Source organism: Oryctolagus cuniculus, chromosome 3 (assembly GCF_051225735.1).
Source record: "Oryctolagus cuniculus isolate XC-2025 breed Fujian yellow rabbit chromosome 3, ASM5122573v1, whole genome shotgun sequence".
Classification (NCBI taxonomy): Eukaryota; Metazoa; Chordata; class Mammalia; order Lagomorpha; family Leporidae; genus Oryctolagus; species Oryctolagus cuniculus.
Genome location: NC_142869.1, coordinates 114,701,084 through 114,723,158, shown reverse-complemented (window position 1 = coordinate 114,723,158; position 22,075 = coordinate 114,701,084).

Here is a 22,075-nt window from a genome sequence, read left to right as displayed (position 1 = left end):
GATCTTACATAGAAGGCCATAGCTTTCCTCATGGACATCGTGTTATCTCACAAGAATATTGTCATAACATGCCTGTGACCACAGATTTCTAGCTCAGGACACCAAGATTAGGGTTGGAATTGAGCGCTCCCTCCCTTGGCTGACATTCCTAAAGGATTCCTCCGTGTTCTACTTTAAGAGAGATCAAGAGAAAGAGGAGTGGGGTGGCAGGAGCAATGTAGGAATAGGCGGTAGGCTGGTTAATGGCTGCTTTTCACAATGATCTACTATCAAGGAGACCCAACAAGGCTAGTCCACCTCAAATGGAACCTGTTTTCGATATGAGAAGTCGGGACATTGGGCAAGCAGCTGTCAGCTCAATCAGCTCTGCCAAGAGCCAGGTCACTGGAAACAGATGTGCCCTAGGGGTTGAAGGACTCCTGGGTAAGAACAGCAGAACCTATGGGCCCCAATCTGACAAAAGTCCTTCCCTCTGCCCAGTTTCCAAAGTAACCACTGTCATCAGAGGAACAGCCTAGGGTCAGTAACAATCCAGGCAGAGCTGTAGATTTGCTTTTAGCGATGCCACCTATTCAATACTAACTTCCAGTGCAGGCAGCTCTCCTCCAAGGCCAGCTAGGTAATGGAAGTCAACAGGTTGCCTTCCCCAAGGAGGTTCACACCTCCCTTATGATGTCTCATCCAGTACACATGTGAAGAGATGTATAAGTCTGGACCTCACATATACCTGCCCAGGCCTTAATGTCCATCTGATTATTATCAATCCCCTTCTATCAGTTTCTGTTTGCATCTCAATGGAAAAACTCCCTCCTGGTTTGGACAGCAACTTTCCTAGATTCTCTAATGATTCTGTCCTTAGTTTTGGAAACAAAACGGGAGTGCTCTTTCCCTGTGACAACAAGGCACATATCTGTCTTCCCACTAACTGGACAGGATTGTTGCTTTCCTATTTTCTCCTTTGTCCTACTCATTTTGGCCATCTTTTCCACCAATGGCTGTCTCTAGTATCTCCTTTTATCCTCATAATCATAGTGCTCCTATTTCTAGCATGTATAATTAACTTATTCCAAAGGTTCTTGCAGGAACAAATGACTGCTATATCCCAAACCATCATGTAGGAGCAGAACAAGAGTGCATTTCAATCAATCCCATCCTGAATATAGCTACCTCACGAAGTGTCAATGCCCCATATCAGCAGGAAGTAGCCAGAAAGAAATCAGTGCCCCCATCTCCTTATCTATACTCAGAGTCAGGTTTGATGGAACAAGACATAAGTCTCAGCCATTTTAGGTTTCTTGTTACCCTTGCCTTCTTTCAAGAGGCCAGTGCAGTCTCACATCCTGTATTGTTCCCCCCACCATCCCTTGCATTCTTCCCCAGGTTTGGAAGCCAGTGGGCTAAACCTGAAGAACTAGTTTGGAGAAGCTTATCTTTGTCCACTGCCATCTACCCCCACCCCCAGCCCACCTAAGTTATAAAAATGCCCAGCCTGTGGGGTCTGGGCCCTCTGCTATGTGTTCTTTTGGTCTGTGTACATGCTGGTGGTTGGTTGATCTTTGTGAGTTTATTTTCTCTGAATAAATTTGGTCTGTCTGCGAGTTCATATTTTGTCTCCTTTCTCTATTCTGCACCCCTTTTCCCTTACATTTGGTGCCCTGTGTGAGGAGGCACCAATCTGCAATCTTCTTACATCTTTTCCTTTGTCTTTCTGTATCTTGGTCTTCCTTGAATTCTTCAGCATGTCTACTGTGCTTGTCCCCAGGTTTTCCCTACTGTGTGCATATAATAATCCTGTGTCATCTGCTTGCAGGTATGGTTTTATATTTGACCTTTAGCATGACATTTCATGTTTCTAGTTGCCTTCCAGCCTAGATAATCATGAACTGCATGGCCTGGACCCTTGGTATCTTACTTGTTGGTAACCCTGTCTCAAACTTGTGGATATCTATAATATTACAGAAGTAAAAATCCTACCAACATCGCTAGCAGTGGGTAGCTTTACTTGCTATGCTACAATGCTGGCCCCAATAATAATTTGTAAAACAATTATAAATTTAACAATCATTCTAGACTTCCATAAATACTATCAACTACAAATGCTGTGGCATTATAGATCATTCAAAAACTTCAAACGCTTAACATGCTACTCTTTTGCATAAATTTATGCTTTCCCGCCCAGAGGGAATGCAGTTGTGTATTTAAAGTGAAAGACAACTGTAAGGGAAAATAATTCACTTATTCTAACTTTGGTGGGAGATTTTCAGCCTTATTTGTCTCATTTGGTGGGAGATTTTCAGTTTTATTTGTCTCACAAACTAAACTATTTTTTTTTGTCTTATGTGTTTCACAGTCTAAATATCTTTTACATTCAAATGTGTTCAAGAGCTTATGCAATATGCAGAATAGAATTTCTCAAGATCATTTGTTTGAATTCTACTTTTGTACTTTGACTTTCTTATGGAGTTGTGCTCTGTTGTAGCTCTTTCAGCTTTCAGGAATAGGTTCTAGCAGCTGAGTCAGGTAAGAGTGAGAAGAGAGCTTGAGTCTCTTCCTTCCATCCACTTGATATTTAAGCTGAAATTCCATCTCCAAGTGAATAGCATTCGGGAGACAGCAGTCACATTTCCTCAAATGGCTCTCTTTCTTTGTATTAAGGCAAGACATTTTGTATACAATAATATAGAGATCATGGAGAAAATATTAAAAAGACAGACTACATTGGTGATGCATTCAATTATATGATCCTTCTTGATTTTAAGGACCAAGAAGTTAATGGCAATGACCTTGCAGTTACAGACAGATACATAAGCATAAGAAGCAGTTGGAGTGATAGAAAAGCATTCATATGTTAAAAATTATTTCAATGTTCTTATCTAAAATAGCAACATGTAGAAAAATGTGAGTCACGATTAACTAGAGAGAAAAAGTTTCGCAAAATTACAAAAGTTCAGGATGTTAAATTTATTCCTATCTTTAAAAAAAATTAAAGGGTTTATTTACTTATTGGAAAGTTAGTTACAAAGAGGGAGAGGCAAAGAAAGAGAGAGAGAGAGAGATCTATCCACTTGTTCACTCCTCAGATGGCCACAACAGCCAGAGCTGGACTGGGCCAAAGCCAGGAGCTTCTTCCAGGTTTCCCACATGGGTGGCAGGGGCCCAAACACTTGGTCTGTCTTCCACTGCGTTGCCCATGCCATCAGCTGGGAGCTGGATTGGGAGCGGAGTAGCAAGGACAGGACCCAGAGCCCATTTGGGATGCCAGCATTGCAGGTGGAGTATTACCTGTCTTTTAACAAAATTACTGAGATAATCTTTGTCCACTTTTTACAATATTAAGTCTTGCAGTTCTAGAAGTTGCATTAATCTGTGATTATTTTTTACAAAATTATTAGGTGATTAGGAGAAAGCACAAATACTTTATAATAAACCTTTGCAATTTTGTGGATGATTACACTTCACCTACTTTGTTAATTTCTTATGAGAATCTGATGCAAGTTATAAAAAATACAAACCGGAATATATCAGATGTTTTTAGCACAATGTGACCTAGCTGAAATAGGTTAAATTCTATTTATACATGACATAGAAAATAAAAGAATTTGTGAATCACCTGGGAGTCTGGGATTGTGTTTCTTGCTCCTGGCCCAGCTAGGGTACTGTGAATCAGTGGTAGAATCTCCTCCCTTTATCCCGCTTCTATCCCTTACATCTCTGCCTAGCAAACACATAAATTAAAAAATAAATTAAAATGATTTCAGTTTTAAATCTCTAAAATCTACTAGAATACATTAAGGGTAAGGAAACATGATGAGAAGTCTACAAAATGTTCAAAGAAAATATGTTTTATGAAAAAAAAAACTTTAATCCATTTTCTGCGAACTTTTTATTTACTTTATTTTTTTAACTTTTATTTAATGAATATAAATTTCCAAAGTACAGCTTATGGATTACAATGGCTTTTCCCCCCCATAACTTTCCTCCCACCCACAACCCTCCCCTCTCCCACTCCCTCTCCTCTTCTATTCACATCAAGATTCATTTTCAATTCTCTTTATATACAGAAGATCAATTTAGCATATATTAAATAAAGATTTCAACAGTTTGCACCCAAACAGAAACACAAAGTGAAAAATAATGTTTGAGTACTAGTTATAGCATTAAATCACAATGTATAGCACATCAAGCACAGAGATCCTACATGAGGAGTAAGTGCACAGTGACTCCTGTTGTTGACTTAACAAATTGACACTCTTGTTTATGGCATCAGTAATCTCCCTAGGCTCTTATCATGAGTTGCCAAGACTATGGAGGCCTTTTGAGTTTGCCGACTCTGATCTTATTTAGACAAGGTCATAGTCAAAGTGGAAGTTCTCTCCGCCCTTCATGAAGAGAAAGGTACCTTCCTTCTTTGATGACCTGTTCTTTCTACTGGGGATCTTTCTTTTTTTATTTAATAAATATAAATTGCCAAAGTACAGCTTTTGGATTACAGTGGCTCCTCCCCCCCCCATTATTTCCCTCCCATCTCCCGCTCGCTCTCCCATTCCATTCACATCAAGATTCATTTTCAATTATCTTTATATACAGAAGATTGATTTAGTATATATTAAGTAAAGATTTCAATGCTCGCAAAACAATCAATGTGATACACCACATTAACAGACTGCAAAAGAAAAACTATATGATTATCTCAATAGATGCAGAGAAAGCATTTGATAAAATACAACACCCTTTCATGATGAAAACTCTAAGCAAACTGGGTATGGAAGGAACATTCCTCATTACAATCAAAGCAATTTATGAAAAACCCACAGCCAGCATCCTATTGAATGGGGAAAAGTTGGAAGCATTTCCACTGAGATCTGGTACCAGACAGGGGTGCCCACTCTCACCACTGCTAGTCAATATAGTTCTGGAAGTTTTAGCCAGAGCCATCAGGCAAGAAAAAGAAATTAAAGGGATACAAATTGGGAAGGAAGAACTCAAACTATCCCTCTTTGCAGATGATATGATTCTTTACCTAGGGGATCCAAAGAACTCTGCTAAGAGACTTCTGTGAACTTTTTAAAGTACTCTCGTGTTGTCAGAATTTTGTATTTCTTTATTTTAAACAATTTTATGGCTTTTATCTTCAGCAGACATCTAAAGGTGATAGATGAGAGATATTTTGTAAACATTGGAGGCTAGAAGACTATTCTGCTCTTGGTATGAAAGCAGACTCAAAAAATGCATGGGACCACATGGGTAAGAGGGACTGACCAATTTATATTGAAGATGTCAGACCATTGCTTCTCCCTGCTAGGTTTCATGGAAATCAGTTCATAAATTCTTTCTTTTTTTTTTTTGGACAGGCAGATTTAGACAGTGAGAGAGTGAGAGAGACAGAGAAAGGTCTACCTTTTCCATTGGTTCACCCCTCAAATGGCTGCTATGGCTGGCATGATGCGCCGATCCAAAGCCTGGAGCCAGGTGTTTCCTCCTGGTCTCCCATGCAGGTGCAGGGTCCAAGCACTTGGGCCATCCTCCACTGCCTTCTTGGGCCACAGCAGAGAGCTGGACTGGAAGAGGAGCAACCGGGACAGAATCCAGCGCCCCAACCGGGACTAGAACCCAGGGTGCCAGCGGGGCAGGCGGAGGATTAGCCAAGTGAGCCACGGCGCCGGCCAGTTCATAAATTCTTAAACATTAAAAATGTTTTTCTTTTGTATTTTGAGTTTAGCATGATGCTGATTCTTCTTCTAAAGATAAATTATGTCCTTCTTATATTTTTTGTTCAATTTTGCATTCTTATATGTGTCCAGAAATGCATATATCCTTATTTCATTTGGAGCATGTTTTGAGTGCATTTGGCTACTTGACTTTTAGGGGAAGAGCCAAAAAATGTCTCAGGCAAATTCTTTTCTTTGGCTTTTCACTGGGGCCTAGGCCCAGCTGTTAGAACCACATGTGGGGCCGGCACCACGGCTCACTAGGCTAATCCTCCGCCTTGCGGCGCCAGCACACAGGGTTCTAGTCCTGGTCGGGGCGCCGGATTCTGTCCCAGTTGCCCCTCTTCCAGGCCAGCTCTCTGCTGTGACCCGGGAGTGCAGTGGAGGATGGCCCAAGTGCTTGGGCCCTGCACCCCACAGGAGACCAGGAGAAGACCTGGCTCCTGCCATCGGATCAGCGCTGTGCACTGGCCACAGCGCGCCGGCCGCGGCGGCCATTGGAGGGTGAACCAACGGCAAAAGGAAGACCTTTCTCTCTGTCTCTCTCTCTCTCTCACTGTCCACTCGCCTGTCAAAAAAAAAAAAAGAACCACATGTGGAGGCAGTTCCACAATGGAAGGCATCTTGGTTTCTGCTTCTGGGGGTAAGTGCCTTATCAAATACCAGGAGTGTGTATTGTGTGACCCTATTTCCAAGTCTTGAGACTCAAGGTAGAGAGGAATATTTTCATTCTTTCAGCTTCTCCTGAGCTCTCGGGGGGTCAGCTCTGCCCTAAATCTCAAATATCTCCAGGGTCAAGCACTGATCAGGAAGAACAGGCTTCTATTCCTTGTCCTAGGACATCCTATGGCTGTCTCTGGGCTGCCCAAACCTGTGGCCTCAGTCTCATTTATCTATGGGTAAGCTTCCAAGGTTTTAGTTTCCCAATAAGATTGGTAAGAGTCATTTCTGACTCAAAGGTTGGGGTGAGGCCTGAGATCGGCATTTTGCACAAGCTGTCGGGTGAAGCCTTTACTGTTGACCCACTTGTTTCTGAGTAGCACCTGAAGGCCCTGCAAGCCTCAGGACTAAGTGGGTAATTAGCTCAGGTGGATTGGGATTGGAGTGGAGAGAAGACATGTGAGTTCAGACTTCTATCTCCCCAAACCCCAAATTCCTAACTGGGTTGAAAACCAGAATTCCAACCTAAATTGTATTTCTAATGCATTATTGAATCCAGTTAATTCCCCTTAGCCTTTTGTTCCACATTTTAACATTGGAAATATAATCCCCATATCATAGGCTTGTTATTAAAATTAGTCATTTGTCCCTTAATGAGGGGGTCACTTTGTGAGAAACACTTTGTCAGGTGAGTTTATCATGTTGCATACAGCATGAAATGGACTTAAACAACCTTAGAGGTTATAGCCAATTCCACACCATGTTCTCTGGTACAGACCATTGCTTGTAGAACCATGACGCTAAAACATTAGATGAAATCAAACACAATAGAGAATAATGTGATCAAAAAACAGATGTGACAAACATGAGATATATGATACTGCTAACAACAAAATGCAACACATTGTTTTATAGTAAACCTTTTTAGAATAAGCAGTACATTCTAAAATAACAAAACCACAGTATAGTAAATGCATAGAGAAGTAACATAGTCATTTGTTATCATTATCAAATATTATGTATTATACCTAATTGCTATATGCTATATTTTTATATAATTGGTGGCATGCTGGTTTCTTTACACCAGCATTGCCACAAACAGAAGAGTAATATACTACATTATTACGTTATGATGCAAAGAATCACTAGGCAATAGCAATTTTTCAAATTAATTATAATTATTCTTGATTTAGATTTATTTATTTGAAAGGCATAGTGACAAAGAGAGACAAATCTTCCATTCATTGATTCACTGCTCAAATTATAACAGCCAGGTCTTGGCCAGGCTGAAGCCAGGAGCTCATCCTTGGCTCCTACATGAGTGTCAGGACCCCAAGCAGTTGGGCTGCCGTCTGGTATCTTTCCAGGCACACTAGTAGGAAGCTGGATTGGAAGCAGAGCAGCTGACACTGGAACTGTCTGATATAGGAGGCTGATATCACAAGCATCAGCTTAGCACATTGTACTACAAGACTGGCTCCAGGTCCACTGCAATGTTATGGAACTACTGCTGTGTATGTCATTTGTCATTGACCAAAATGTCATCATGTAGCACATAACCATGTATACCAACTTGTAAGAAAGAATTCTGGAAACAGAAGCACATGAGTGTGATATTATTTTATAATCATTACCAAAATATGAAGCACTATGACTTCTGTTACCATCATATTCAGACTGAATCAATCTTGCTATCATAAGTTTTTGTGAATATGATGTTTCATATTTTTTTGATGTCACATCAATTGTTTCTTGTTTCTGGACTTGATATAAAAAGAAGAAACCTGGAAAATAGCAAACTTAGATTAAACCAAATATAATTCAAGTATTGTTTAGGAAGTGCACTATAATCCATTTTAAAGGTAACAAGTTCAAATTTTTCTTATTTTTTAAAATATATTTATTTTATTTATTTGAAAAGTAGAGTGATGGAGAGCCAGAGACAGAAATCTTCCATTCCCTTGTTTACTCCCTAAATGGCTATGACAGTTGGGACTGGGCCAGACTGAAGCCAAGAGCCAGGGACCACATCCAGGCCTCCCACGTAGGGTGCAGGGCCCCACATACGTGGGTTACCATTCACTGCCTTCCCAACCACATTAACAGGGAGCTGGGACAGAAGCAAAGAAGCTGGAACTTGAACAGGCCTTCCAATACGGGATAATGGTGTCTCAAGGAGTGGCTTAACTTGCTATGTCACAATGGGGGCCCCTGTTCAACTCTTTAAACTTTTACCAGTATTCCAAACTGTTAAATCAGGGTAATAGCTTTTGGGTGTAATTAGAACCAATGACCAATGCATGGTAACAATTGGATCTAACCAACGCAAAGCAAATAGAATGATCCTGAGTTTTTGCATCTCTCTGAGTTTCCTAGATGAGGAGAGATAATTTCAATAAAATCAGGAAAAAATCCATCTCGATGCTTGCCTTGGAAGTTTGCAGATGCTTTGGCATTAATTCTGTCCCAAACTTTAGAGAATAGCTTAAAATATCATCAATATAAAGAATTGTGTACAGATAATAAAAATAAAAATTTTACTATATAAAATTAAAGAAAAAGAAAAAATACAGAGCCATCCCAGTAACAATAAGAAAAATGATCCAGTAATGTTCCTTATACCTTAGCCAGGTTTCATGTTTGGAAAGAAATTCACATATTTTTAATAGCTTTTTATTTATTTATTTGACAGAGTTAGAGAGACAGAGAGAAAGGTCTTCCTTCCATTGGTTCACCCCCTAAATGACTGCTACGGCCAGAGCTATGCCGATCCGAAGCCAGGAGCCAGATGCTTCCTCTTGGTCTCCCATATGGGTGCCGGGCCCAAGCACTTGGGCCATCCTCCACTGCCCTCCTGGGCCACAGCAGAGAGCTGGACTGGAAGAGGAGCAACCAGGACCAGAACCCGGCACCCATATGGGATGCTGGTGTTGCAGGCAGAAGATTAACCAAGTGAGTCACAGTTCCGGCCCCAAGAAATTAACATATTTAAGCACCCACTGTGTGCCAGGTACATTGTACAAGTCACCAGAATCAATGCTCATAGCAGCCCTGTGTGGTAGGAATTATTATCCACATATTACATATGAGAAAATACATTTAGCAGTACTTAGGCCTTGCCCAAGTTTTTAAGATAACAGGTGCTAGATCTGGGAATAAAATTTATCTGACTCAGGGACTGGGTATTTATCCCACTGAATAAGACATCCATATCCCACATCAGAGTATCCTGGTTTGATTCCTGGCTCTGGCTCCTGAATCCAGTTTTCTGATAATGCAGACCCTGGGAGGCAGCAATGATGGCTCAAGTAACTGCATTCCTGCCACCTATGTGGAGAACTGGACTGAGTTCCCATTTTCTGTCTTCAACCCTGGTCAGCCCTGACACTGTGTGCTGGGAGTGAACCAGCAAATGTGAGCTCTCTCTTTGTGTCTGCCTCTGAAATGGATAAAACACAAAAAAAAACTGTCAACATTTTTGGCTCATTACACTGAAAACCCTGCACCACCCATGTGTCATCATAGTCTAAAACACCTAATTTGGAGAATGCAGACACAAGAATAGGAGTATTTAATACAATATAATATATTGTCAAGTCATCTAATATTGCATTGTTTATGTTATTTTCTTTAAAAGAATGTCCCAAAGGTACAAGAACATATTTCCATGCACTTATTGTAAAAGGAAGGTTTGTGCTATATCATGCATTTGTGATAATACAACTTGGGTTCATTAGGGGAAAATTCATTCTCTTTATAGATCATTTCAACGAAAATTGGAGACATTCTCTACTTCAAATAAGCGAGTCAAAACCTCTGAACTAAAATGCCTTACAGTTCCAACTCCATCACCACAGAAAAGTGGGCTTCATAGGGTGCACCTCACTCAAAACCTCCTCCATCTTGTTTTCCTGAAGTTTCTCTTCCTATAGTACCTTATTTTATCCTCAAGGCAACACAGAAACTATACTGTCTGTGTTCACCAGACTGGTACCAGTATATATCTTAATCCACCCCTCATAGCCTTTCTCCCACTCCCCATGTCATGATTTTAAAAATATTGCTGAATCACTGGGATTGTGAAGCTAATTTGATAAGTGTTTCACATTAGAGAGTAATGGTATTTTAGACTGGAAGGGATGTTATTTTGAAAAATTCTCTTATTTAATTTTTTCATTTTTTCAAATGTTTTTATTTATATAAGGTGACCAAATTTTATGTATTTCATATATACAGACTTAAGAGCATAATGATACTTGCCACCCTTCCTTTGTTCCTGCCCATGCTCCCATCTGCCCTCCACCTTCCTTTCTACTGTTTCTTTTTCTTTTTACAATGACATAATTTCAGTTTATTTTAGAATCACAAGCTTAACCCTCCATGAAATAAAAAAATTAACAAATAGTGGAAAAACCACTGTTATAAAGAATAACCAAATCTGAAAATGTCATTTTTGTTCATGTATACTACTTTTTTGTATTCTGTATATTAGTTACCATAAATCAGGAAAAATTTACAATATTTGTCTTTTGGGGCTAGCACATATCACTAAACATAATGGTTTCCAGTTGCATCCATTTTGCTGCAAAAGGCAGGATATATACAGAGTAACACAGATAAACTCAAATGAGTTTTTATTTGAGCTTATGTATCATATACTTATTGTTTTTTCTCAGATACTAAGAGATAAGCTATGATACCATGGTGAATTTAGGTTGACCTTTCAAGTGAAATAAGACATATTGCATTTTATATTGTTTCTATCCTCAACCAGAGAGGGACTTAATAGTCCTAATATAGTAGGATTAATTTGGGGTGGTATATATATCAGGTATCTCTGGACGCAAGTGTATATATATATATATATACACATACACACATACATGTAATTTGTATTCATATATACATACATACTGTATGTGAATAAAATGTCATTTTTCCATTTAGTTAGTGTTTATAGCTGTCACCTAAATTCCCACTAAACTAGGGTCTTTTTGCTTTTTACTTATTAAACTTCTTATTTGGTGAAGCATTAAGACTTTTTACTGGAATGTAAATTTAAGAGATGTTATCCTAAAAATCAAAAAGCAGAGATAGAGAGGAAGGAAGAGGGTGGATCCGAGGAGAAAGGGGAGGATGCGAGGTGTAGAGGGGGAGGGAGGGAGTAAAGGAATATCAATATATTCTTAGAATTGTATCTACAAACAATATTGAATCTGTTAAAAACTAATTAAAAATTAAAATTTAAAAAATAAATAAGAAACACAAACTACTTTAGGAAAAATTGTGGTATTTTCAGGCACACATAACCAAAAACAGCACAGGTGTGGAGAGTTATGAATGACTAAATCCAAGAAATTAAAAGTTATCAATTGACTTTTTCTATTTCTTCCTAATTTATTGTTCTCTTCCTGGCTCTCTCTGTCCTGCTTGCTCACCACTGATCTATGCCTCTATCATATTCATCATTATATTCTCTTCCATGCTCTCTTTATTTTTATTTCTATTTTTTTGACAGGCAGAGTGGACAGTGAGAGAGAGATACAGAGAGAAAGGTCTTCCTTTGTCATTGGTTCACCCTCCAATGGCCGCCACTGCAGGCACGCTGCGGCCAGCACATCGCGCTGATCCGAAGGCAGGAGCCAGGTGATTCTCCTGGTCTCCCATGGGGTGCAGGGCCCAAGGACTTGGGCCATCCTCCACTGCACTCCTGGGCCACACACAGCAGAGGGCTGGCCTGGAAGAGGGGCAACCGAGCCAGAATCCGGCGCCCCGACCGGGGCTAGAACCCGGTGTGCTGGCGCCGCAAGGCGGAGGATTAGCCTAGTGAGCCACGGCACCGGCTAGTTCTCTTTATTTTTTTTAAATGTTATACATTGTCATTAAAGCTGAAGGACTTTTGCCATGAACCAGGAGATGAGGCCAGCCTCACTTCCACAAAGAGAGGTGATTCCCTGACACTTCACCAAAAATGTCCCATAGAAAGGTTCCAATTATTTTAGTTTAGCTCAACAGTCCACTTGTGGACCACTGGCCAGGGACATGGGGTATTAGGATAGGCTCAACTCACTCTGGATTAAAGCCTGGGTTACAGATCAGAGGCACAATAGACACACACTGAGCTACCTACAGGGATGCCCATGCAAACTCTGAAATTAGAGTTTATAGGCTGAGAAAGCCAAGTATAAACTTAATCATGTTAAAAGCTGGGATATGCTAATACTGTTGTTACTTTTGTTCCCAGCCCAATTGCCAACCTTTGGTGAGAAGCTATTTTTTTAAAGATCCATTTATATATTGGTTTGTTTATTTATTTATCTAAAAGGCAGAGAAAGAGCATTTTTCTAAAGATGCATTTGTGTTTATTTGTTTTGAAGGCAGAGTTACAGAGAGAGGAAGGCACACACAAACAGAGAGAGAGAGAGAAGAGATCTGCTCGATCTCTTCCCAGGTGATTGCAATGGCCAGGGTTGAGCCAGATTGAAGTCAGGTGCCACGAGCATCTTTTTTTTTTTTTTTTTTTTTTTACAGGCAGAGTGGACAGTGAGAGAGAGAGAGAGACAGAGAGAAAGGTCTTCCTTTGCCGTTGGTTCACCCTCCAATGGCCGCCATGGCCGGCGTACCGCGCTGATCCGAAGCCAGGAGCCAGGTGCTTCTCCTGGTCTCCCATGGGGTGCAGGGCCCAAGGACTTGGGCCATCCCGCAGTGCACTCCTGGGCCACAGCAGAGAGCTGGCCTGGAAGAGGGGCAACCGGGACAGAATCCGGCACCCCGACCGGGGCTAGAACCCGGTGTGCCGGCGCCGCAAGGTGGAGGATTAGCTTAGTGAGCCATGGTGCCAGCCTCAGGAGCATCTTCTGAGTTTCCCATGTAGGTGCAGCGGTCCCAAGTACTTGCACCATTATCTACTGTTAATCCCATGTGCATTGTGCATTACCGGGGAGCTGGTTCAGAAGTAGAGCAGCCAGGACTGAAAACCACACCCATATGAGATGCTGGCTTTGCTTTTGGTGGTTTAACTCACTAGGCCACAATCCCAGCCTTGAGAAGATATTCTGTAGTTCACAGATAACTCAAAACCACATAAAAAAAATGTGACAGACCATGAGCTTGTTATTGAAACTTAGCTTCCAGCTGAAGCTGCACTACCTCTCTGTCTTTTTGTAACTCTTTGGAGTAAGCTATGTAATAGATCTGAAATTTTCATTCTTCCGTTATAGACCTTGAATATTAACCATTCCAGGCTGTGAAGATAGAGAATTCACAGCAGCATGAAGCCTCCTCCTCTTTCCTTTTCTTTCCTTTATCTCCTCCTCCCCAAAAGATTATTTTACAGGAGGCTATGGGAAAATGCTGTAGTGGAATGTTCTAGTAGGGTGAGTCCACACAGTCAGAAGAAAGAGGATCTCAGAAAACTGAGATTAAGGAAAATGGATAAAATAAATACAATATAAAATGCCTACTGACGGTGAAACTGTCCATTGGAGGGTGCTGGCGATGCCATTGAACAAGAGAACATCCATCATCCTCTGAGAGATTAGTCTACGGCAAAGGCGTCTCATTTCAGCAGAAGACGAATAAATCAACACTGGTTGGAGGAAGAGATGTGTGACAACTGGAGATGAGAGGGAATGCCAGCTGTCTTTCTGAGGGAGTGGGTTCGTGTGTCATCTGATTTTTATTTCCTGTTTTTCAGAAATGAAGAGGCAGATAGCCCTGCATGAGAATGAGGACACAGCTCCGAGGAGTACTGGTCAGCTGACTTTGGCCTAGGTCTCATTGTAAGTTCAAATCCACAGAGGAATCCATCTACAAAGCTGCTGAATTAAAATGAAGACAGATCACAAGGGCAACAATTAAACAGTTTATTTATTTATTATTTATATTTTATTTGAAAGGCAAACAAACAGAGTAACAGATGGAGAAAGATCTTCCATCCATTGATTTACTTCCCAAATGTCCACAATAGCCAGAGCTAAGCTAAGCCAAAGCCATGAGCCTGGGACTCCATCCAAGCTTCCCTGGTTGAAGGCAGAGATCCAAGTATTTGGCCATCACCTGCTGCCTCCCAGGGAAACTGAATGGAAAGCAGAGTAGCCCAGACTCCAATCGGACTCTCTGATATTGGCTGCGGATGAACACTGTACAAAATGCTACATGAAACACCCACCCAAGAGCAACAATTTATGTGGTAAAGCCACTGGAGGCAGCAGCTTTGGGAATGAATGCTCTACGGGAGGAAAACTAGTTCTATTCACTTTCCCACCAGATATAGGAAAGGAGGTAGGAAGTGAGCTGAATTTCAGCATATCTTGCAAAGTGCCATTTCCATTTAAGAGTCAAGCCTCAGAATTAGAAGTTTGGTATTAAACGTAGTCTCCCATTTCTCATGTGCTAACTACAGGAATCTTGACTTTTCCATCAGCTACATTCCTCAAAGTTTCAAGCATGATCTGATAATCTTACAATATTCTTGTGGTCAGTATGGTACTTTCAATATTTGTGTTTCTTTCTCTCCTTTTTTTTTATGCCCTTTTTCAACTCAGTTATCAAGTTAATGGCTACACTCAGAATGCATGATGTTCCCCGGATCGCAGCACTGAGAATTTTGAGGGTAAAAAACTTTAATTACAGTATGATGATCTAACTTCCTAATGCTATAACTCTAGATAATGAAAGAAAAATAAATGTGACAAACCTATGATGTCCTGGTTGCAATTTTCTCAATACTGTTGGCCTTAATTCACTTTTTAAATAAGATGTATTCCTGCTAAAGCTGAAATTGTTAACAAACACCAAGGAGCCAAATGGTTGTCATAACTTCTAGCTTTGATATCAACCTTCGTAATTTGTTCTTTTGTAAATTAGTAGTTCTTGTTTTCACACCATTCTGATGTCTTTCTCATGTTGGTTCCCATTAAGGAGATTTGTATGAATAAAATAAGCAAAACTAATGCATCGCAGGAGCAATAACGTACTGTCTTTAGAGGAATTTTGGTCAACAATTAGAAGTTTCCTTTTCCTTGACATTCAATGAATAAATTCATACATTTTAAGAAAGCAATCAATGAAAGATCATTAAATAGAAAGTAGATATTATTTGGAAGGGGATTTCAAATGTATCTCTATTTCTTATTTCTTAAATATTAAATCATAATAAAATATTGTCTTCAGTTAATACTTCTGTTAGCAAAGTCTCTTCTTTGTTTTGTACACAAGAGTAGACCTAGCAACCACCTCCTTAGGCACAGAGGAAAAAGTGGCCCATCACTGCATCTCAGTGACATATCCTTTCAGAGATGACACAATTTCCTTTCTTTTAAGTTTTAAGCATGATAATAAAATTATTTATTTATCAAATTTGACAGGTGGAGAGAGAGAGAAAAAGTGGGTATGGGGGAAAGAAAGAGAGAGAGTCTCCTATACACTGATTCGCTCTCCAAATATCTCCAATGTCTGGGAATAGGCCAGGCCAAAGCCAGGAGCCAGGAGCTCAATCTAGATTTATCATACGGGTGAACAAGACCACTTGAGCCATCTCTGTTGCCTCCCAGGGAATGCATTAACTGGAATTAGGAGCAGAGCCAGGTCTCAAATTCACACACTTAGATTTGGGTTGGAGGCATCTCAGGAGGAATCTTGAGTACTGGACCAGTTTCCTCTCAACTTTCCCTTTCTTATTGGGGTGCTTTGAAATTCTCACAGGAGTACCACACAGTGAGCATGGATTTTTTTTTTACGCAATGTATTTGAAACTTAAAAGTTTAATATCACACTTTCTCTCCTTCATCTTGTTCTTATTTATCTAGTAGATGGGAGGGCTTCAGATTCCTGTACTGTGCTTTCATACTGATTCTTAGAAGGTACATAAGGTACAGAAGAAGTCAAACATGCAGTGGTCAAAACCTGCCCTGCTGAGGCAGACGTTTCCTGTGGTCCCAGGAAAGGTATACTCTTTGAGCTGAATCTCTTCTGGTTTTGTAGCTTTGCACTCTGAAGTAACTTGACAGTTCTATCATTATGGATTGGAACCCTCAACGATATGGTACCATCCTATATTTTCAGATTTATCTCTCATTCTGTTAATGATTGCATTATTTCCAGGAATGGTTGATTGGCTTTTCTCTGAACACTAATATATTACCTAGTATTATCAAAATTTATCTTATTTTTTATTTAAATGCTAGTGTAGGTTTGAGATGTAGTTTATATTTCAGAATCATTTAAGGGAATTGCAAATGAGTAAAGAAAGTAAAATTTTATCACTGTTCAAGGGTAGATGGAGATTTGTTGTCTCTTTTTAAGAGATTTTATTATAATCAGTACCTACAAAAGAGGAGCATAAGTATGAAAAATGTGGATAGAGGAACCTATGATTTTCATGGAGGCGGGTGCTGTGGCATAGCAGGTTAAAGCATCAATCTGTGGCTCCGGTTCAAGTCCCAGCTGCTCCTCTTCCAATCCAGCTCTCTGCTATGGCCTAGAAAAGCAGTAGAAGATGGCTCAGGTCCTTGAGCCCCTGCACCCGCATGAGAGACCTAGAAGAAGCTCCTGGCTTCAGATCAACTCAGCTCTGGCTGTTGCGGTCATTTGGGGAATGAACCAGTGGAATGAAGACCTCTCTCTCTCTCTCTGGCTCTACCTCTCTCTGTAACTCTGTGTCTCAAATAAATAACATAATTCTTTTAAAAAATGATTTCCATATCCATAAAATTAAAAATTGAATATGCAAAGCTAAGAATGTAGCAGAGACTATGATAACAATATGCCTCACAATTTTCAAGTGGTAGATCCAGGTGTTTTGTATAATTTGTATAGGATCTTCTCTTTGGTATCAATTATCTTATGAATTCCTTTGCTCTGTATGCAATGTCTAAAAGAAGAAAATATTAAATTAAATAACTCAGAAGACAAAGATACATAGACTTGAAGGAGAATATTTCCCTATCTATGCAACATTATAAAATTGCAAACTAGATAGCAGATTATTGTTCAGAGACTGCAGCACTTACAGAGGAAATGGAAGTATATAGCATGCTCATATTTGAGGATGCATGGAAAGGTATTAAAATTTTAATACTTTAGCCTATGAACTGCATACAAAATTCAGTATGTTGAGGGAGCATCTTCACAACTAACCACCAAAATGATGAGAATGTAGCACTTTTTATGAAAATGCAATATGGAAACTACGGTTAATTGGACACTTTTAAATAACTATTTTTTAAAAAAAATATTTATTTATTTATTTGAAAGTCTTTTCTTGAAGTCTCCAGACTTATATGGTCAGAAGGAGTGGTTGAAGAAAAGGAGAGTTCAGTGAGTGATCATTACCATTGAATGATATCTTGTAGGATTGATTTAACTCCTAAGATGATTGACATTCTTGTTGGCTTGCACATGACCAACTGCAGTGTAGGAATGACAAACACACAACAGAGAAATGTTCATAATCATCTACTCAAAAGCTATTCACGAATCTACTGTCAGGTCTTAGAGAGGTTACACAGCAGAAATTAAATATTATCCTTCCAATTTAAAAATGTTCCAATAGTTCTAGCATATGCATTTATTATAGATAAATGCACAATTAAATAATTATTTTACCTTTAGTACTTTTCCTTGTAAATTTAAGAAAAAGAATTACTTTTTAAACCTACATAATGTCTTTTTTTAAAAAATATTATTTATTTAAAATGCAAGTTGAGAGAGAGAGGGAGATATCTTCTATCCACTGACACACTCCTCAAATAGTCACAATGGCTGGCGGGCTGGGCCAGGCCAAGCCAGGAGCTTGGAGCTTCTGGGTCTCCCAGGTGGGTGCAGGGGCCAGCCCACTTGGGCAATCCTCCATTATCTTCCCAGGCACATCAGAAGGGAGCTGAATTAGAAAACATATGATATTTGTCTTTTGGGGTCTGGCTTGTTTCACTAAGCATAATGATCTCCAATTGTATACATTTTCTTGTAAAAGACAAGCTTCTATTCTTATTTATGGCTAAATAGTATTCCATTGTATATATATATCACATTTTGTTTAACCAGTCATCAGTTAATGAACATTTGGGCTGATTCTATATCTTAGCTATTATGAATTGAGCTGCTAATAAACATGGTGGTACAGGTAACTCTTTAATATCCTGATTTCATTTCCTTTCGGTATACACCCAGGAGAGGGATGGATGTTTTCCATAATGGTTGTACCAGTTTACATCTCAGTATGTTTCTTGCAAATGTTAGGTAGATGAAGAAGTTTGTAGATAAGGATAAGAATGAACACAGATGTTACTTGCAAATATTCAAAAGCAGATCTGGAGCATTCACCAAAAAAAAAAAAATCTGCTTACTGAACAATTTGCAATGTTTACCTGTTAGTATATTACCAAGAACTGAAGGATTCAAAAGTTTCTGGTGTTTCTATTCTGTTCCATTGGTCTATCCATCTGTTTCTGTACCAGGACCATGCTGTTCTGATTTCAACTGCCCTTTAGTATGTCCTGAAATCTGATATTGTGATGCCTCTGGCTTTGTTTTTGTTGTACAAGATTGCTTTAGCTATTCAAGATCTCCTGTGCCTCCATATTAATGTCAGCATCATTTTTTCTAGATCTGAGAAGAATGTCTTTGGTATTTTGATTGGTATTGCATTGAATCTATAAATTGCTTTTGGGAGAATGGACATTTTGATGATATTGACTCTTCGAATCCATGAGCATGGAAGATTTTTCCATTTTTTGGTATCCTCTTCTATTTCTTTCTTTAAGATTTTGTAATTTTTGATTCACTACATTCTCTTAGATCTCTACTTTATCCCACAAATTATTCAGCAATCTTAGTGATTCTAATTTGTATTCCTTTGATTTCTTTTTCTTGTCTAAAGATTCTGGCTAAAGCTTCCAGAACTACAATGAATGAATGAATGAATGAATAGTAATGAATACAACGAATAGTAATACAATGAATAGTGATAGTGACAGCAGGCATGCTTTCCTGGTTCTGGATCTCAGTGGAATGCTCCTACATTTTCCCAATTCACTATAATGCTGACTATGGGTTTGGTGTAAATTGCCTTGAATGTGTTGAAGAATGTTCCTGCTATACCCAATTTACTTAAGGTTTTTATCATGAAAGCATGTTGTATTCTATCAAATGCTTCCTCTTTATATGTGGATATAAGCATCTGGGGTTTTTTTTTTTTGGTTCAATTTGTTAATGTGATGTATTACATTTATTGATTTCTGTGTGTTGAAATTTAAGTGTAAATTCCACTTGGTCTGGGTGGATGATCTTTTTGATGTTATTTGATTAAATTAGCTAATAATTCTTGAGTATTTTCACATCTATGATTGTGACTATAAAGTAAATTACAAGTATGTCAACCTAAAAATTACAAGAAAAATTAAAAAGAAAGAGGAAGGATGGTGGGAGTGGGGGGACAGGGAGAGACAGAAGGGTAAGAAGTATCTTATGCTTTTAAAACTGTATATGAAATGCATGAAATTTGTTCCCTTTTTAGAAATTTTAAAAATAAAAATGAAAACATCTTTTTTCTTTAAATTAACATAGTCTCCAATACTGCTGAGAGTCTGAGACCAAAATTCTCTCATTTCTTCCTTTCCTGATTTTACAAAGAATATCGGACTGAGAAAATGAAAATAGGTCACTAATAGAATTACTTAGTACTTTTGAATCAGAATTAATTTTTATATCAAACATCAATAGACTATGTGTCTTTGGGGATAAAGCTGAATATTCATCATCTATTTTTAGACCCCTAATGGTTTTGTGGGATGGATTTTGAATGGTTAATGAGTTACCAGTGTTGAAAAAGGTATGGTAAAAATTCATGATATGAACTCCATGAATTGCTCAGGACTACTTAGTGAGAATTGTATGCCATTTCTTTTCTTATATTTAATGACTTTATGTTATTAAATAATCTAGGAGAGAGACATGCAGTTTTGGCAATGATAGGGTATCTATTCTCAAACCAGTATCTCTGATGTCAACAATTATAAACGCAACAAAATGGAGGAATCTGGTAAACATCATGCTGAGTGAATTAAGCCAGTCCCAAAGGGACAAATATCATACGTTCTCCCTGATTGGTGACAACTAACCGAGCACCAAAAAGGAAACCTGTTGAAGTGAAATGGACACTATGAGAAACAGTGACTTGATCAGCCCTCGTCCCAACTGTTGATGTACAATTTAATACTTTATCCTTGTTAGTATTTTTTTTTTTTGTTCTAGTCAATACTATTGGTTGAACTCTGTAATTAACACACAATTATTCTTAGGTGTTGAAATTTAACTGAAAAGTGATCTCTGTTAAATGTAACAGTGGGAATAAGAGAGGAAGGAGATGTACAATTTGGGACATGCTCAATCGGACTTGCCCCGAATGTTGGAGTTAGAAATGTGCCAGGGGATTCCAATACAATCCCAATAAGGTTGCAGGTACCAATGCCGTCTCACTAGTCCAAGTGATTAATTTCAGTTCACAATTGATCATACTGATAGGTCTAAGAGTTAAAGGGATCACACAAACAAGACTAGTGTCTGTGAATACTAACTGATAGAGTAAAAAAGGGAGAGAATGATCCAACATGGGAAGCAGGATACAGAGCAGACTCATAGAATGGCAAATGTCCTAAACAGCACTCTGGCCTTAGAATCAGCCCTTAAGGCATTCAGATCTGGCTGAAGAGCCCATGAAAGTATTTTAGGCATGCAAAGCCAGGACACTCTGGCAAAAAAAAAAAAAAAAAAAAAAAAAAAAAATGTGCTAAATGAAAGATCTCTGTGAGTGAGATCCCAATAGAAAGAACGGGCCATCAAAGAAGGAGGTACCTTTCTCTGAAGGGAGGAGAGAACTTCCACTTTGACTATGACCTCGTCTAAATAAGATCAGAGCCGGCAAACTCAAAAGGCTTCCATAGCCTTGGAAACTCATGATTAGAGCCTAGGGAGATGATGACACCATAAACAAGAGTATCAACTTGTTAAGTCAACAACAGCAGTCACTATGTACTTACTCCTCATGTAGGATCTCTGTCTTTAATGTGTTGTTCAATGTGAATTAATGCTATAACTAGTATTCAAACAATATTTTACACTTTATGTTCTGTGTGAGCGCAAACTGATGAAATCTTTACTTAATATATACTAAATTGATCTTCAGTATATAAAGATAATTGAAAATAAATTTTGATGTGAATGGAATTGAAGAGGGAGTGAGTGGGAGAGGGGAGGGTTGGGGGCTGGAGGGAAGCTATGGGGGGGAGCCATTGTATTCCATAAGCTGTACTTTGGAAATTTATATTTACTAAATAAAAGTTAAAAAAAATAAAATTCACTTAACAAAATAATTATTTGAAAGCATTGTATGAATAATCCATACATCTAGAATTTGAAAGAGTAGTATCCCAGAGAGGAAAATATATATTTAGGTGAGTCCAAAGTCTTCTATATATTTTTTTCACCTGAAATATTTGTTGATTCTAATTGTGATGTCATGACATTATTGATGTTTAATTAATTGTAAATTAAAGCAATCAACAAATAGTTTAGCTAAAATTGAAAAAAAAAAAAAAACAGACCACAAGTTAGGAAGGCTGTGGAACAACTGGAACTCTGTTATACTTCTGGCGAGAATGTGATTACAATTAAGCTGTTACTTTGGAAAACAACTTATCAGTTTCTTA